Genomic DNA, 18,990 nt, shown 5'->3' with positions numbered 1-18,990 from the left:
CAAAAAAGAATAGCCATGCCGGGTGAACCTCATTTTCATTTGGTTAAGTTTACTAAAGTCAGTGAAGGAAGAAGCAAATGTTTTTCTCTCTGCCTTCCCCAATTCTGCCATTCTTTTTATTTCTTGTTTTCATCTTTTATCTCTTCTTACATCCCTTTTCTGGATAGACCTTACTCAGACTAGTCTCTTGGTAAATTTAGGCTTGATAATGGAACAAAATGAGACAGCTGTTCAACAGTTAAATACAACAGGGTAAAAAAGATCTATTGAGCCATATCAGAAGAAAGATTCTAAAAATGATAGGCATTAAGGCTACCTCAAGCTGATTCAGCTGATCATTGGTTCCTTGCCTGAATTGCTCAGTGTGATCCAATAACTAATCATTAGAGAGACCCTTGGGATGCCTCATGACTGCTTTGTATTCAGGTGACCATGAAAGGATGACAGTCTAAGTCTTTTAAGACACTGAGCCAATCAAGACTTGAGGGATAGTCTCAGTATCTCTGAAGGGTAGATTAGCCTGACTTGGATGCTAAAGGGTTAGGATATTGCTTCTACAAGGCTACTACAATGCTTCCATCACTATTTCTTAAGTCTAAGAATGATATCCTGGATGTGCTTTAAGTCTTTGGCCTTCTGGCTCTCTCATGTCTTTGTGCACTCCATTGAGTCATTTACTCTCATAGTTCAGCTCCCTTTTGCCAATTGGGCAAATAAGTTGCTGAAACCCAACCTTTCAGGGTTCTCTTCTGATCCTCTCTCTCCCAAGGGTATAGAGAAACTTAGGGACTAACCAGAAACTTCTGTTTTGTGCATGTTTTTTTCTAGGGGCTCATCAGAAAGGACCTGAGCAAATGTGGCAGCAGAAGAGGTCCAATTTCAATATACTACTCATGACTCAGCTCCATTTATTTTCCCCTGAATAAAAGACAACTCTTATGCAATCAATTTTTAGTTTCTTTGTTATGCTTTTGTTGTTAGTGGGTTGTTGGTTGGGCCTCAGAATCTCTCTTTTTGAATGCTGGACATTTTTCTCCTCCCTCCCTTCTGTTCTTCTAGTACAACTGGAAAAAATAAATGCGTCTGGCCCAAAGTATATATACTGATACCTAAGAATGGAAATTGGCAGAAACTAAAGAGAGAAAGATGAGGAAAGAGTGAGTGAGTGTGTTTGTGTATGAGAGAGACACATATACATGGATAGAGAAATATATATATATATATGTAGAGAGAGAGAGAGAGAGGGAGGGAGAGAGAGAGAGAAGGGAAAGAGAGAGGAAGAGGGAGACATGGAGGAGAGGGGGAAAGACGAAAAAAGAGAGGGGTGAAAGACACATGGGGAGGGGGAAAGAGAAGACAAAGTTGGGAGAGAGAGCAAGCGGAAGAGAGAGACAAAGAGAAACAGAGGGGAGGGAGAGTGACAGAGATAAGAGGGGAAGACTGGGAGACACAAAGAGAGAGAGACAGAGAAAGAGAGAAAGAGAGGGATTGGTGGCTACAGGGAAGAAGAGAAGGATTCTATCAGCTTTTGCTCTCTCTCCCCAAGCTCCCCTCCAGTGGAGATGGCAAACAGAAATGAATCTCACTTGCCTGAACAACCAGGGTATGAGTTAGCAGTGCTTTGGAGATGGGAGTACCCTAAGCAACAGCCAGAATTTGGAAACAAATAGTGGGACAAGATAAGAAGACTTATGGAGAAGGGGACCTCTGACAGAGAAACCCTTCCTATTTATGACTGTAAATTATTGTGGAGATTTATATACTTTTTTTTGGACTAGATGCTTTTCATTTAAGGATTTCCAACTTGTTTTATACTTTTTAAATACAACTTTCAACTAAGAGTGTCCATTAAATCCTTGCAAGTGGGAATTCATGTTTGAGAACAATGGGAGGAGCTGCCTTTATATGACCCCTGGGTTTCATTAGTAGCTTTTACTTTTCTTCCTAGTCCCATTCCCTCCCATTTTATTGGTAATTTTTGTTTTTCTTGGTATTCCTAGTACTTATTTGGGACATATAGGGTCTTAATGGTAGCAGCTATTGGCGATAGCAGGTATGGGCTATGGGTGTGAGAAAATTCTTAGAAGGGTACCTGAGGTCTTTCATGTTAGGAGATAATATCTAACAAAAAGGTTTATATACCTCTATGGAACTTTAAAAAATTCTTAGCATATGTTTTAGAATCAATACTGTAGATAAGTTCCAAGGCAGAAGAAGAGTGGTAAGGGCTGGGCAATGGGGGTTAATTGACTTGCTCAGAGTCACAAAGCTAGGAAGGAAGTGTCTGAGGCTAGATTTGAACCCAGGACCTCCAGTCTCTAGGTCTGGTCCTCTATCCACTGAGTCATGGAGCCACCTAGCTGCCTCTTCCCTCACTCCCCACAAACTAACTGTTTATCTGGAGAGGCAAAGGAGAGAGTGCTGTACTTGAAGTTGGAGAGAACTGGGTTTTTGTCTCAGATGCTTAGTATCTGATGTATGACCCTAGGCAAGCAATCTAATTTCTCTGAGTCTTATTTTCCTTAATTTAAAAAACAGGATTAGTAAGAGTATCTTCCTCACATGGTTGTTGTGAGAATCAAACAAGAGAACATATAGAAAGTGCTTTATAGACTAAAAGTTCTATGTGAAGGCCAACTATTCTTTTTCTATGACACAAACACAAATAACTATATGACAAAATTAGATAATGGCCCAAGAGAAGTGCAAAAGGTCATGAAAGACCCCAAAGGAAATAAATTCCAGCCTCCTTATTCTCTAAGGTTTTGTTAGTTCTTGCTCTTCTCTTTCTTCTCCTCCTTTTTTCTACTCCTCTTCCTCCTTCTACTCCTCATTTCTCTCCTTCTTTATCCTCTTCCTTCTCTTCTTCCTGTTCCTCCTACTTCTCTAGACCTATGATCTTACTGATGTGGGAAATTCCCCATGAGGAAACTCCCTCCACTAATGCAGATCAACAACTGTTTTGATGCTTCACTGCTTAGTCTGAGACTTTGAGAGGTTAACTTGACTTACTCAGGTCCCATATACAGTCTGTGTTAGACAGAAATCCTGAAATCAGGTTTTCTTGACCTCTAGGGCAGCTCTCTCACCATTATGTTTCACTGGATTTCTCTTGTCCATAATTAGTTCACAGTATTTATTTGACATAATGCCTGTTGACTTAATCAGCTAATACGCACGGGGAATGTAAGGAGACAAAAGACAGTCTTTGCTCTTAAGAACACATAGTGCACAGGAGAGATTAATGATCTTAAAAAATATAAAAGTCTTAGGGGGTGGGAGAGGAATGGAGAATTAGTAGAGAGGGTTTAAAATAGCTTTCTTCTTTTCAAGATTACAGAAATCATTTACATTTTATTTCCCAGCTCTTTGTTGAATTATTATTGATGTAAATAATGATGGATGTGGGATGGGAATTACAGGAAGAAAATTTTTGAGAATGACTGACCTATCATCACATATTTTCTAATCTTCCCAAGGTCTTATGATGTATTATCTAGGTGCTGAGTTAGTGCTGAAACTCTTTGTAAATGTTCTTAATTATACACATGAATTCATGGCAAAACATACTTCATATTAGCCATATTGAAAAAATAATAGAAAGGAAAATAAAGTGAAAAAATATGCTTTAGTCTGCAGTCAGACTTCATCAGTTCTTCCTCTGGTTATGGATAACATTTTTCATCATGAATATTTTGGAATTGTTTTAGATCATTATATTGATTGGAGTAGCTAAATATTTCAGTTGATCATTTTAACATCATTGCTGTTACTTTGTACAATATTCTTCTGGTTCTGTTCACTTTACTTTTCATCAGTTCATAAATGTCTTCTCAGGTTTTTCTTTTCAGTTCTTTTACCTCTTTCTTATTTATTTTTTGATTTGATTTATCTAAATTTGATAATGGTTGGTTTAAGTCTCCCACTAGTATGGTTTTATTGTCTATTTCTTCCTTCAATTCTCCTAGTTTCTCCATTAGAAATTTGGGTGCTATATTATTTGGTGCATACATGTTGATTAATGATATTTCCTCATTGTCTAGAGTCCCTTTTAACAAAATATAATTACCTTCCCTATCCCTTTTGATCAGGTCTATTTTTGCATTGGCTTTATCAGATATCATGATTACCACTCCTGCCTTCTTTCTATCAGTTGAGGCCCAGAAGGTCTTACTCCATCCTTTAATTCTGACCTTGTGGGTGTCAACCCGCCTCATGTGTGTTTCTTGAAGACAACATATGGTAGGGTTTTGGATTCTAATCCATTCAGCTATTCGTCTACGTTTTATGGGTGAGTTCATCCCATTCACGTTCAAAGTTATGATTGTCATTTGTGGACTCCCTGGCATTTTGATTGCCTTCCCTAATTCTAACCTTTTCTTCTTCGGCTCTACCTTTTAGTCCAGTGATTTACTTTGAATCAGTCCCCCTTGTCCCCTCCCTTGATGTTTCCCTTTTTAGTCCCTCCCTTTTTGTTCCCTCCCCCTCCCCCCTCTCTTTCCCTCCCTTTTTGTTCTCCCTCTCCCCCTCCCCCCCTTGGTTTTCCCTTCTCCTTACCCTTGTTGGGTAAGATAGAATTCAAGATCCCAATGGATCTGGATGTTTTTCCCTCTCAGAGTTGATTTCCCTGAGATTGAGGTTTAAGTAAACCCCCCCCCCCCTCTCTTCCTCTCCTTCTTATAGGAGTTTTCTTCCCCTCCCCTTCCCCTGTGAATCTTTGTGTGAGAACCATTATTCTATTTGGTCTTTCTTTACCCCCTATTTATACATTACATTTTCCCCACATATTAGTATACATAGGTTGATATAAATGTAGTCCTTATAGAAGAGAGTTTGAGTAAAAGAAGATAACATTTTTCCCCTTTCCTTAATATTTACCTTTTCAGGTATTCCTTGCTCTTTGATTTTCGGTATCAAACTTTCCACAGAGCTCTGGTCTTTTCTTTGCAAAAAGTTGGAAGTCTTCTATTTTGTTGAATGCCCATACTTTCCCTTGGAAGTATATAGTCAGTTTTGCTGGGTAGCTGATTCTTGGTTGGAGACCCAGCTCTCTTGCCTTTCTGAAGATCATGTTCCATGCCTTACGATCATTCAGCGTAGAACTTGCAAGGTCTTGTGTGACCCTGATTGGCATTCCTTTATATCTAAATTGTCTTTTTCTGGCTTCCTGTAGGATTTTTTCTTTTGTTTGATAGCTTTGGAATTTGGCAATTACATTCCTGGGAGTTGTCTTTTGGGGGTTTAGTGTAGAAGGTGTTCTGTGAGCTCTGTCAGTGGATGTATTGCCCCCTTGTTCTAGAATCTCTGGGCAATTTTCTTTGATTATATCTTGTATCACCATGTCCAGTTTGGTGTTTATTTCTGGCTTTTCTGGGAGTCCAATTATTCTTAAATTTTCTCTTCTCCCCCTGTTTTCCAGATCTATCACCTTGTCGGTGAGATATTTTATGTTCTCTTCTAATTTCTTGGTGTTTTGGCTTTGCTTTATTAGTTCTTGCTTTAAAGCCTGGTTTTCTTTTACAGTTTGGTCAAACTGGTTTTGTAGATGCGTGAATTTCTTTTGCATCATTTCCCACTTTTCCTCCCAGAGGGCTTCCATCTTTTTGGTCCTTTCTGATTCAAATTCTTCATGGGTTTGTGGAGAGTTTCTATTTCCTTTGGAAGATTTTGGAGAATTTTCTTGTATATCTTCTTCTATCTGCTCTGTATTTTGTATTTTGGCTCCATAGAATGTGTCCAGAGTCGCCCCTTTCTTCTTATTTTTCTTGGTATTTTGGGGCTTCTGTGCTTCTGTGGAATTTGTCATCTCTGAACGTGGAGGATTGGCTTTTCTTGTCTTTGTCTGGTGATCAGAGGCTTTAGTCCTGGGCAGATGTTGGTTCTATGAGCGTTCCCTGGGTTAAACTGAATATGCCTCACTGGAACTGGAATGGAAGGGTCGGACCACGAGGCCACACTCTCCCCCTGGCTCGATTTCCGGAAGTTGCCTTCAGAATCCCTGGCCGTGAGGCTGTTTCGTCGGCCTGCGGGGGGATGGGCTGCCGCTTCCCCAAGCTCCAAGAGCACAGACTTTCACTGAGACTTGGATAGCAGGATCCAGCCCGTGAGGCTGTCTTGCCCGCCCTGAGGGTTGCTGTTGTTTTGACCAGCTCTCTGCAGCGGAGGCCCCAGGCAGTAACTTTCACCCGGACTGGGACTTGGGTAGAAGACCCTGAGGGTTGTTGTTCCTCAGACCCTGCTCTCTGAGCCCGGCGCGGCTGCCGCTTCCGGGAGCCTTGGACTCTGCGCTCCTACCCCTGAGGTCCGAGGGATCTCGGGTTCTGGCTTTTAAGGGGAGCCGTACCTTTTGAACCGGGTCCAGGTCCAGGAGGAGGGTTCCCAGGGTCTGTGCTGTTGATTGTTTTGAATTTCGGCGCCTTAGGAGCTTCTAGTTTGAGATCGGTCGGGAAGGGTTTTCCGGAGATCTGAACTTCAGCTTTCTCTAAGCCGCCATCTTAACCGGAAGTCAGGTTTTTCTTTTCAGGTTACTCATCAGTCCATCACAATCATATCACAACTTGTCCAGCCATCCCCCAATTGATGAATATCCCCTCAATTTTCAATTCTTATATTTTTGAGTATATGGTTCCTTTGGGATATAGTAGTAGTATTGGTGGGTCAAAGGGAGTGTACATTATTATAGCCCTTTGGGCTGAATTGTTCTCCAGAATGGTTGGACTAACTCAAAATTTCACTAAAAGTGTATTAGTGTCTGAGTTTTTCCAAATTCCCTCTAGCAGCTGTCATTTTTCTTTTTTTTTGTCATGTAAAGATTAAAATTCTCTAGACACTGTATCTTAATTTATAGTTATTTATTAAAAAATAAAAAGCAAGCCAGAGAAAAGAAAAGGCTTTTAATCTTGTGTGACTGGCCATTCCCTTAGCATGCCTCCTCTGAGAGCTGGGCTAAAAATCATATTTTCTTGCTCTGGATTACCAACCCCAAAGCCCCCATTACCTCTTGCTCCTCTAATTTATGCTCTTAGTAACAGTCCTTTTCAAAGCCCCTCCAACTGGAGAACTCCAACTCTACTCTGGGCAAGAGGCAGGTCTGGTGTTCCTGACTACTGCAAGGGAGTCATATGAGGTAAGAGACAAGGGTCTTCCAGATCCCGAGGTCAGGAGACCTTTAGAATGGCAGCAGAGTGCCCATGTTCACCACTATCTTTCCTTTTCCCCACCATCTTAAGTAGCTTGTTTACAGATAAACAACAAGTTTTGTTTGCATTATTCAAACAGAATGTAGGGTAAGAAGTAGAATTGTACTTCAATCTTTGTATTAAGCCTTTCTCTCATTTTAAAAACCAAAGTTTGTCTTAGGATACCAAAGAAAAGTGTATAGAATAGTGTCTATACAGTGTGATTGCACTGGTTTTGTTGGCACAAAATCTTTTTAATTTAATGTAATCAAAATTATCCATTTACTTCCTGTGATCCTCTCTGTCTCTTGTTTGTTCACAAATTCTTCTTTTATATGTAGATCTTCTAGGCAAAAATGTCCATGCTCCCCTAATTTACTTATATCAACCTTTAGGTCTAAATTGTACCCGTTTTGGCCTGAACTTGGAGATCAGTATGAAATGTTGTCTATGCTTAGTTTCTGCTAAACTGCTCTCCAATTTTTCTAGCAATTTTTGTCAAATATTTACTTCTGTGTATTACCTGATCTATTCTGACTCTCCATCTTCTATCAGATAAACTTAGTTCTTCTTAAAACTGCTACCAAGGCTTTCAACAATCTGACCTAACTTGCCTTTCTAGACACTTGACTACTTTCCCTCATATACCTGGAAGCCAAGCTAGACTCCTGAGGTTGCTTCAAAAAGAGGAGAACCAGGTTAGTCCTCTTAGAAACTTTGTTTCCTCTCATTGGCATATACAAACTAACTAGATCTTATGCTATTTCTAACTAGTTCTGACAGTTCTGGATATGATTTCTGACTTCCTGAACAAGAAAGACATGTGAATGTTTCTGAAAGAAATTGACCTACTTCTCTCTATACTAGACTTTTTAATTTCCCTAATCTCTCTCTCTCTCTCTCTCTCTCTCTCTCTCTCTCTCTCTCTCTCTCTCTCTCTCTCTCTCTCTCTCTCTCTCTCTCTCTCTCTCTCTCTCTCTCCTCTCTCTCTCTGTCTTTCTGTTTCTCTGTCTCTCTTTGTTTCTGTCTGCCTGTCTCTCTCCCTATCTGTCTCTGTCTCTCTCTTTCCCCCACTTTTCCCCTATGCTCCTTCTACATCTTTTTACTGTATTTTGACTTTGCTTTCCTTTTTTAAATAATATCCTTTCTTCTGACTTATAGGAACAAGAGCTAGACATGAATTTTTCTACTGATTGTGGTGTTTTCATTTTCATACTATCTCAGTTTTGTCAGCTGGTTTTTAGTTCACATTTTGTTGGTCTGCTCATGCTCTCAACTGTCCCTCCAATGGTAAAAAATGATCAAAAGGCAAAGAAAAAACCTAATGAAAGAAAGTTACTTGAGTGACAGAGAAGACCAAAATATAAACTTAGGAGGCAGCTGGGCAGCTCAGTAGATTTACCACCAGGTCTAGAGGTGGGAGGTCCTAGGTTCAAATATGTTCTCAGGTACTTCCTGGCTGTGTGACCCTAGGTAAGTAACTTAACCCTCAATGCCTAGCCTTTCCTGCTTTGGGGGAAAATAACTCAGTATTTGAAAAAACTGCTGGGAAAACTGGAAAGCAGTGTAGCAGAAACTAGGCACAGACAAATATCTCATACCATACACCAGGAAAAAGTGAAAATGGGTACTTGAACTAGAAATAAGGGGTGACACCATAAATAAATTAAGGGAACATGTAAAAGTTTACCTGTCAGGCTTATGAATAAGGGAAGAATTTATGAACACACAAGACATGGAGAATATTATGGAAAATGAAATAGATAATTTTGATTACATTACATTAAAAAGGTTTTGAACAAATAAAATCAATGCAACCAAGATTAGAAGAGAAATAATAAATTTGGAAAAAATTTATATCAAGTGTCTCTGACAAAAGCCTCATTTCATAAATATATAAATAATGGAGTAAAATTCATTCATTCATTTATTTTTTAACCCTTACCTTCCATCTTGGAGTCAATACTGTGTATTGGCTCCAAGGCAGAAGAGTGGTAAGGGATAGGTAATGGGGGTCAAGTGACTTGCCCAGAGTCACACAGCTGGGAAGTATCTGAGGTCAGATTTGAACCTAGGACCTCCCCTCTCTAGGCTTGACTCTCAACCACTGAGCTACCCAGCTGCCCCATGGTGTCAAATTTATAAGAATACAAAGCATTCCCTAATTGGATAACAGTCATAGAGCTGGGGTTACACAGAGTTTGTTATTAGAAAGGCAGAGTGACTTGGGTAGAGCTGCTACCTTCCCCCTCTCCACCATGCCTGACAACATTATTTCACATCACCCAAGGGACATAGACAAAATGGAAAGTGAATTGAGGGAGTTTCTGAAAAACAAAAGAGAGAGAAGGATAAAGGAGAAAATAAGATGGAGGAAAACACCCAATAATCTTAACTATGAATGTAAATGAGATGGACTCATCCATAAAATAGAAGAGGATAGAAGAGTGGATTAAAAACCAGAATTCCACAATATGCTGTCTACAAGAAACATATTTAAAGCAGAGAGAGACACACAGGGTAAAGATAAGGGGTGAGAGAGAATCTATCCTGCTTCAGTAAAAGTAAAAAAAAATATATCAGGGGGAGCTTTCATGAACTCAGGTAAAGGAAAAAGAAAAACAAAATTTCTCATATTATATATTAGGAAGTGGACTAAATGTTTTTGTCATGAGTTCTCAAGTACTTGAATTTTTTAGGATTTCTTTAAGAAGATGACTGGTGGATTCCTTTTATATCCCATTTCCCCTCTGGTTCTAAGAAATTTGAACAGTTTTCTTTTTTAAAAAAATATTTCTTGAAATAAGATGTCTAGATTCTTTTTTCCTTTGGTCATGGCATTTAGATAGTTGCTGTTCTTAATTTTTTTTTCTTTTGGATTTGTTTTCTAGGTCAGTTGTTTTTCCTATGATATACCTTACATTTTCTTCTATTTTTATTAGCCTTTTGACATTGTTTTGATATTTCTTATTCCTTCACAGTCATTGGCTTCTATTTGATCCATTTTTTGTTTGGGCAAAATTTTGTGCCTTGTTAATTCCATTTTCAAAACTTTCTTCCATATAGTTCTCATCCTCTCAATTTCTTACTTTTAATAAATGTGTTGAAAAATCACCTGCCTATCAACACAGTGAATTGTTGAAAGAGAGATTCAGAAACAATGGAACTCAGTGTTTGATAAAGTGGAAAAGATAAATTACCTAGGGAAAGACTCTCATTTTGATAAAAAAAAAGAAACTGCTAGGAAAATTGGAAAGCAATCTGGCAGAAATTAGGCTAAACCAGCATCTTATATCACACTTCACAACACATTCTAACTGGATATGCAACCAGTGTCTTATACTACACTCCATAATATACTCTAAGTGAATATGCAACTATAATATTAGAAATTATAATACAATCAAATTAAAAGAGAAACCAATAATATATCTCACAGATACAGTCAAGAGATGCATTCTTTTTTAAAAAAATCCTTACCTTCCATCTTAAAATCAATATTGAATATTGGTTCCAAGGCAGGAAAGTGGTACATGGTAGATAATTGGGATTAAGTGATTTGCCCAGGGTCATAGCTAGGAAGTTTCTGAGGCCAGATTTTACTCAGGGCTTCTTATCTCCAAGTATGACTCTTTTTCTATTGAGACATCTAACTGCCCCAAGAAATGTATTCTTCACTAACTAGGAGACAGAGACAATTACAAAAGATAAAACAGACCACTGATTCAATCAATAAACATTTATTAAATACATAAAATGAGCAAAAAAATGTGAACAACTGGAGAAAGAAATGGCAAACCACCTCAGTATCTTTGCCAAGAAAGTTCCTATAAAAATAGTTGATAGGGTCATGAAGAGTTGGATGGAGCTATACAACAATATATGCCAGGCATTATGCTAAGCTATGGGGATACAAAAAGAGGTAAAAGATAGTCTCTTCCCTCAAGGAGCTTATAATCTAATAGGGGAGACAACATGAAAACAAGTGTATATGAAGCAATAAATAGGCAATAATTGAAATAGGGAAGGCACTGGAGTTAAGAGGCATTAGGGAAGGCTCTCTGTAGGAGGAAGGATTTAAGTTGAGATTGAAAGGAAAATAGAGAGACCAATAGTCAGAATAAAATAGGGAGAATATTCCATGCATGGGAAACAGCCAGAGAAAATGCCTAGAGTTGAGAAATGGAATATCTTACTGGAGGAAAAGCAAGGACACCAGTGTCACTGGATTAAAGAGTCTGTGTTGAAGAGTAAAGTATGAAAGGACTAAAAATGTAGGAGAGGGCTATGATATGAAGGGCTTTGCATGTCAAAAGCATTTTGTATTTGATCCTAGAGGCAATAGGAAGCCATTGAAGTTTACTGAATAATGGAAGTGACATAATCAGGCCTGCATTTTAGTGGCTTAATGGAGGATGAATTAGAATGAGGAGAGATTTGAGGTAATCCAACTCATGAGCAGACTATTATAATGGTCCAGATATAAGGTGATGAGGGACTGTACCAGAGTGGTGGCAATGTCAGAGAAGAGAAAGAGGCATATTTAAGAGATGATTCAAAGATGAAATCAACAGACCTCCTCAACATCTTAAATGTCTTGGTGGTGGTAGTGGTGGTTAGACATAGTGAAGAATCAAGAATAATTCTTAGGTTGCAAGCCTGAGGACTTGGGATGGATTGGATGGGATGATGATGTTGTCCTCTATAGTAATAGTGAATGTATAGTAAAAACAGAACCAAAAAGGCAATAATAGAAAGGAAAATATTCTAAATAACTACAAAATACATAAAATATCTGAGTATCAATGTACAAAGGCACAAAAAGACTTGCCTATACAATATAATTGTATATAAAAACTTGTCTACATGTTATAATTGTCTAAATTCAACCACAATATGCTCCTTAAGGAAATAAAGAACAACTCAAATAGCTAGAGTAATATTCAGTGTTCAAGGATAGGACATGCCAATATAATAAAAATGTCAATATTTCCAAAGTTAATTTGTGCTTTTAATACTATGCTAATTAAATTTCCAAAGAATACTTGTATAAGACTTGGTAAAATAATAAAAATGGTAAAAAATCATTTGGAAAAACAGAAGATATAGAATTTTGAGGGAAAGAGAGATGGGGAAATGGGTGATTATCATTTTCAGACATCAAATTGTATTATAAAAGCAAAAGTCATCAAAACCATTTGGTACTGGTTAAATAATGAAGAGGTAGATCAATGGAGCAGACTAGACAAAGGAGAATCACAAACAATGTCTGTGTTTGATAAAATAGAAACCCAATTATTAATGAAGAAATTCTTATTTGATAAAAACTACTAGCAAAACTAGAATACAGTTTCGCAGAAATTAGGCTCATACCATATTCCACAATACATTATTTTAAATTTATTTTTAGTGTCATGCAAAACACATTTCTGTATTGATTATTGTTGTAAGAGCAAACTCATACATACCCCCCCCCCCCAAATAAAACCATAAATATATAGTTGTGAAAGTCAACTTTGACAGTTCTTTCACTAGAAGTGGATAACATTCCATCATAAGTCTTTCAGGATTGTCCCAGATCATTGCATTGCTGAGAGTAGCCAAGTTTTCACAGATAATCATCATCCAATATTGCTGTCATTGTGCATAATATTAGTTTACCCAGTTCTGCTTATTTTGTTCTGCATTAGTTCCTGCAGATCTTTCCAGCTTTTTCTGAAATCATCTTGCTTATCATTTTGTATAGCACAATAGTATTCCATCACCAACATGTGCCAAAGTTTGAATGAACAGTTTTATAACCCTTTGGATATAGTTCCAAATTGTCTTTCAGAATGGTTGGATCAGTTCACGACTCCACCAACAATGGATTAGTGGCCCAATTGCCTCCAACTTTTACCAATTAATTTTACTGCCATATTGGCCAATCTGATAGGCATGAGGTAGTACCTCAGTGTTGTTTTAATTTGCATTTCTCTAATCAAGAGTGATTTAGAAAATTTTTTTCATATGATTATTGAAGGCTTTGATTTTTTTTTATCTGAAAATTGCTTATTAATATCCCTTGACTATTTGTCAATTGGGGAATGGCTTATATTCTTATAAATTTGACTTAGTTATCTATAATTTGATAAATTAGACCTTTATCAGAGAAATGTGTAATAAAATCTCTCCCCCTCATTTGTTGTTTCCCTTCTAATCTTGGTTAAATTTGTTTTGTTTGTACAAAAGCTTTCAAATTTAATATAGCCAAAATTATTAATTTTACATTTTATAATACTCTCTACCTTTTGTTTGGTCATAAGTTTTTCCCTTCTCTGAAGATCTGCCAGGTAAACTATTCTGTGTTCTAATTTATTTATGTTATCACCCTTTATATCAAAATCATATATCCATTTTGACCTTATATTAACATAGGGTACGAGATATGGTCTATACCTAGCTTCTGCCATACTGTTTTCTAATCTTCCCAGCAGTTTTTGTTAGAGTGAGTTCTTATTCCAAAAAGCAAGGATTTTTGGGTTTATCAAACATTATGTTGCTAAAGGTCGGTTACCACTGGATATTGTATATTTAATCTACTCCATTCATCTATCATTCTATTTCTAAGTTAGTACCAGATTGTTTTGATGATTGCTGATTTATAGTACAGTTTGAGATTTGGTAGTGTTAGGCCTCCTTCTTTCACATTTTTTCTTTAGCTCCCTTGATATTCTTGACCTTATGTTCTTCCAGATGAATTTTGTTATTATTTTTCCCAGTTCTACAAAATAATTATTTGGTAGTTTGGTATGGCACTGAATAAATAAATTAATTTAGATAGGATTGTCATTTTTATTATATTAGCTCAGCCTACCCATGAGCAATTAATATTTTTTCCAATGGTTTAGATCTGATTTTTTTTGTGTATGTGTGTGAAAAGTGTTTTTTAATTGTGTTCATATAATTCCTGTGTTTGCCTTGGCAGGTAAATCCCCAAGTATTCTGTATTGTTTAGAGTAATTTTAAATGGAATTTCCTCCCCTACCTGTTGCTGTTGGACTTTGTTGGAAATATATAGACATGCTGGTGACTTATTCCACAATTCATTCAAAATTGATATATGATAATATTGGAATGGAAGGAAATCATATATATCTCATAGCTATGAGTAGGAGATATATTCTTAATCACAGGATAGAGGCAATTACAAAAAGTAAAAAAGATAACTTAAGCTTCTCTGAAGAGACGATTATTGTAACTAGAAGAAATGAAAAGAAAATTATTATAACTAGAAGAAATGAAGTGGCCAAATAGGAATAAAAATCTTTGTATTAGTTTTCTCTGATAAATGTTTGCTCCAAAATATAAAACAATTAGCTTATATATATATGTATACATATATATATATATATATGACTAATAGACTTTCTTTAACAGATAAGAAATCAAAGGAGATGAAGTTTTCAAAAGCACAATTGCAAAGTATTTACAATCTCATGAAAGAGAACTCCAAATCACTAACAATAAGAGAAATGCAAATTAAAAAGACCCAGAGATGAGTTGTAGGTGGAAGTGAAAGAGTCTGGAAAGAAGCTTTCTTGAGAGGAACTAACAGTCTCTATCATATCCTTATCCACCAACTGTTTCTCCTATATTTTCAAAGGAGAACAATGATATCATGGGGGTGATGTCTTGACTTGAGTATGAATTGGATTTAAGTGAGGTGGAATTGTCATCAAAGTCCAATGACAAATCAAAAGTCAAAATGACTGGTGATAGCTGGGAAGTACTGGATGACTTTGCCATCTTCAATGACTAACTAAGCTTTAAGCATTCCACAGTGTCTGTTTTAGCCTCCTTATGGCTATTGGAACAAATCTGGATGTATGGGTTTTTCAGGGAGAATTAGCTTCCCTCCTGTAAGGATGTGCCAAGTCATTTCCGAGGCTGCTCATCTACCATTGGTGTTCATCTCTTACCAAACCTGCAGCTCCAAGAAGCATGCAAAGTGGCCACACTCTGATTAAACTGTCCTGGCAGACAGGATAAATCAAGTTGAAGGTAACCCATAGACCTCAGACCTGTTGGTATATTAGAAGGATACCTAGCCCAAGCATCTGAAGATTTCCTCCAGCAGAATGAACAGAGAATAATCCATCATTTACTACACTAGAGAATTAGGGGAATATTCCCTTGGGTGAACTAATGGTGTCTTGGTTGAACTGAGATATATAATTTCCAATAGGAGAGCTCTGAATTATCTGGTATATATTCTCATATATATACTTTCTCCAATTTATATTTTGTTATTGAGTTAGATAAATGGATTTTTTTTTTGCTATTTGCTATGTAATTCATTATATAACTAGTATTTAAAGGAAATAGAGTTAAATCTTGAAGATAAAGCTTGGGACCTTACTTTCCCATTAAGAAATAGAGACCAGAGGGGCAGCTAGGTGGATCAGTAGATAGAGAACCAGACCCGAAGAAAGGAGGTACTGGCTTCAAATCTGACCTCAGACACATCCTAGCTGTATGATCTTGAGCAAGTCAACTTGAGCAAGTTTATTCCAATTACCTAAACTTTGCCTCTCTTCTTTTTATTTATTTTATTATTTCTTTTTATTTTTTTATTTGATCATTTCCAAACATAATTCATTGGAGACAAAGATCACTTTCTTTTCCTCCCCCCCCCCCACCTCTCCCATAGCTGATGCGCGATTCCACTGGGTATCACGTGTGTTCTTGATTCTAACCCATTTCTATGGTGTTAGTATTTGCATTAGAGTGTTCATTTAGAGTCTCTCCTCAGACATGTCCCCTCAACCCCTGTAGTCAAGCAGTTGCTTTTCCTCAGTGTTTTTATTCCCACAGTTTGTCCTCTGCTTGTGGATAGTGTTTTTCTCCTAGATCCCTGCAGATTGTTCAGGGACATTGCATTGCCACTAATGGAGAAGTCCATTACGTTCGATTGTACCACAGTGTATCAGTCTCTGTGTACAATTATTTTTTATTTTTTTAACATTATTTTATTTGGTCATTTCCAAACATTATTCATTGGAAACAAAGATCATTTTCTTTTCCTCCCCCACTCCCACCTCTCCCACAGCCGATGCATGATTCCACTGGGTATCACGTGTGTTCTTGATTCGAACCCATTTCCATGTTGTTGGTATTTGCATTAGAGTGTTCATTTAGAGTCTCTCCTCAGACATGTCCCCTCAACCCCTGTAGTCAAGCAGTTGCTTTTCATTGGTGTTTTTACTCCCACAGTTTGTCCTCTGCTTGTGGATAGTGTTTTTTAGATCCCTGCAGATTGCTCAGGGACACTGCATTGACACTATTGGAGAAGTCTATTACCTTCGATTGCACCACAGTGTATCAGTCTCTGTGTACAATGTTTTCCTGGTTCTGCTCCTTTTGCTCTGCATCACTTCCTGGAGGTTGTTCCAGTCTCCATCGAATTCCTCCACTTTATTATTCCTTTGAGCACAATAGTATTCCATCACCAACATATACCACAATTTGTTCAGCCATTCCCCAATTGAAGGGCATCCCCTCATTTTCCAATTTTTGGCCACCACAAAGAGCGCAGCTATGAATATTCTTGTATACGTCTTTTTCCTTATTATCTCTTTGGGGTACACTTTGCCTCTCTTCTGCCTTCGAACTAATACATAGTATTAATTCCAATATGGAAGGTAAGGATTTTTTTGAAGAAAAGAAATAGAGACCAAGAGTTTATCTCAAACCTAAAAACTGCATTTACTAATCTAATAATATAATTTTATTACAATTTCTGAGGAGAGCTACTAGCCCAAAACTTCTGCTTTCCTTCCTGGAAGGAATTAAAGTTTTCCTTGGAGAAGGGTAGAGGGAGGACACTTTATAGATTTTGATACTCTCCTCCCTGTGAGCCATACATGTCATCTTTTTTTTTATATGTAAAGGATAAATTGGAAATTTATCTATTCTAATTATTCTTTTTTATTTCTTGTATTTGTTGTGATTTTACATTTGTTATTTCATTATATTAATTTGAATTTTATTTTAGTGAAGTTGAGTAAAATTTTTAAAGATCAGTTGGATATTTTGTTTTTTCAATTTATTTATTTGTCTTTCAATTTCTAAAATTTATTATTTGTGTGCATTTTGGGGTTATTTGTTTTCTAATTTTAATTGCCTATTTGGTGTATTAATATTTCTTATGGTTTGTTAATCTTTGTAGAGATATGATTTTTATTCTGAAGATTACTGTAGCTACATCCTACAAATTTTGATATGTTGCCTTGTTATTATCATTGTTATTAATGTAGTTGCTAATTACATCTACAAATTTTCTTTGACTTATGGATTGTACTGTACTTCATTATTAAGTTTTCCCATTTCTGTATCATTAATTTTATTATTATGATTTGTAAAATATATGTTTAGTATGTCTTTTTTTGAAACATTTACTTATAATTTCTTTATACCTTAGTATATTGTCTTTTGTTTTTTATAAATGTACCATAGTGTAGAGAAACATGCATATTCTTTAGTATTTCCATTCAGAAGGTTCCGTAAATATTTTGCTACTAAATCCTCCCATTACTTATTAAGTTTTATGGTTTTCCTTTTACCTTTTTGGAAGTCTTGCCCAGAAAATAATACAAGAAAAATCATGAGTACTTCTGAATGCAAAAAGATAAAGCACGAGTCAAGAGAACGCCATTGGATGGCCGTGTTGTCCTTTGTGCTCCAACACACCCTAAGCACTCCACAGTGCTTTGCTGCGTCGCCCTCTCAGCCGTTGAACCTTCTTATTGGTTTCTTCCATCTGTTCAGCCAAAGCAGTCTTCACATGCTGGGTGAGCAAAGCCCTGGTTCACCATGGGTCGATGACCCGATGGCTACCCTCACAAGGTTTGGCCGGCCTGTCGAGCCGTTGCCCGGGGTGTGGCCGCTGCCACATGCTAGCAGCTACTGGGAGCCACAAGTGAGAGCTGGGTGTCAGGTAGGGGTCAGAGGCTGGAGAGCTGCCCTAGGAGGGCACGACAAGCCCTCCATACCAGAGATACTACCCCCTCCCTGAGCACCCCATACCCCATACCACACCATTGAACAACTTGATGTCCCTCCTTCAATAGAGGAAGTCCAAAAAGCCATTAAACAAATGAGTGCAGGCAAGGCACCCAGTAAAGACGGGATCCCAACAGAGGTCTACAAGGCCTTAAATGGAAAGGCGCTCCAGGCATTCCATATAGTGCTGACCAGCATATGGGAAGAGGAAGACATGCCCCCAGAACTCAGAGATGCCTCCATCATAACCCTATACAAGAATAAAGGCAAACGAGCAGCCTTTGACAACTACAGAGGCATCTCACTACTCTCCACTGCTGGAAAGATCCTCGCCCATGTTATACTCAACAGACTCCTGTCATCTGTTTCAGAGCAGAACCTGCCTGAATCAAGATCGCAGCATCATCGACATGGTCTTCACAGTGAGGCAAATGCAGGAAAAATGCCTTGAGCAGAACCTGAGTCTCTACATTGTCTTCATAGACCTGACAAAGGCGTTCGACACAGTGAACAGGGATGCATTGTGGGTGATCCTTAGCAAGCTCGGTTGCCCAGCAAAATTCGTCAAACTGATCCAGCTCTTTCATGTCGACATGACGGGGGAAGTCCTATCTGGTGGAGAGACTTCAGATCGCTTCAACATCTCCAATGGCGTGAAACAAGGCCGTGTCCTCGCTCCGGTACTATTCAACCTATTTTCCCCCAAGTATTACGACATGCTGTGATGGATCTAGAATCACCAATCAGGAAGTCCTCGACAGAGCCAACT

This window comes from Monodelphis domestica, chromosome 5 (assembly GCF_027887165.1).
Source record: "Monodelphis domestica isolate mMonDom1 chromosome 5, mMonDom1.pri, whole genome shotgun sequence".
Classification (NCBI taxonomy): domain Eukaryota; kingdom Metazoa; phylum Chordata; class Mammalia; order Didelphimorphia; family Didelphidae; genus Monodelphis; species Monodelphis domestica.
Note: the sequence above shows the minus strand (reverse complement) of the source record.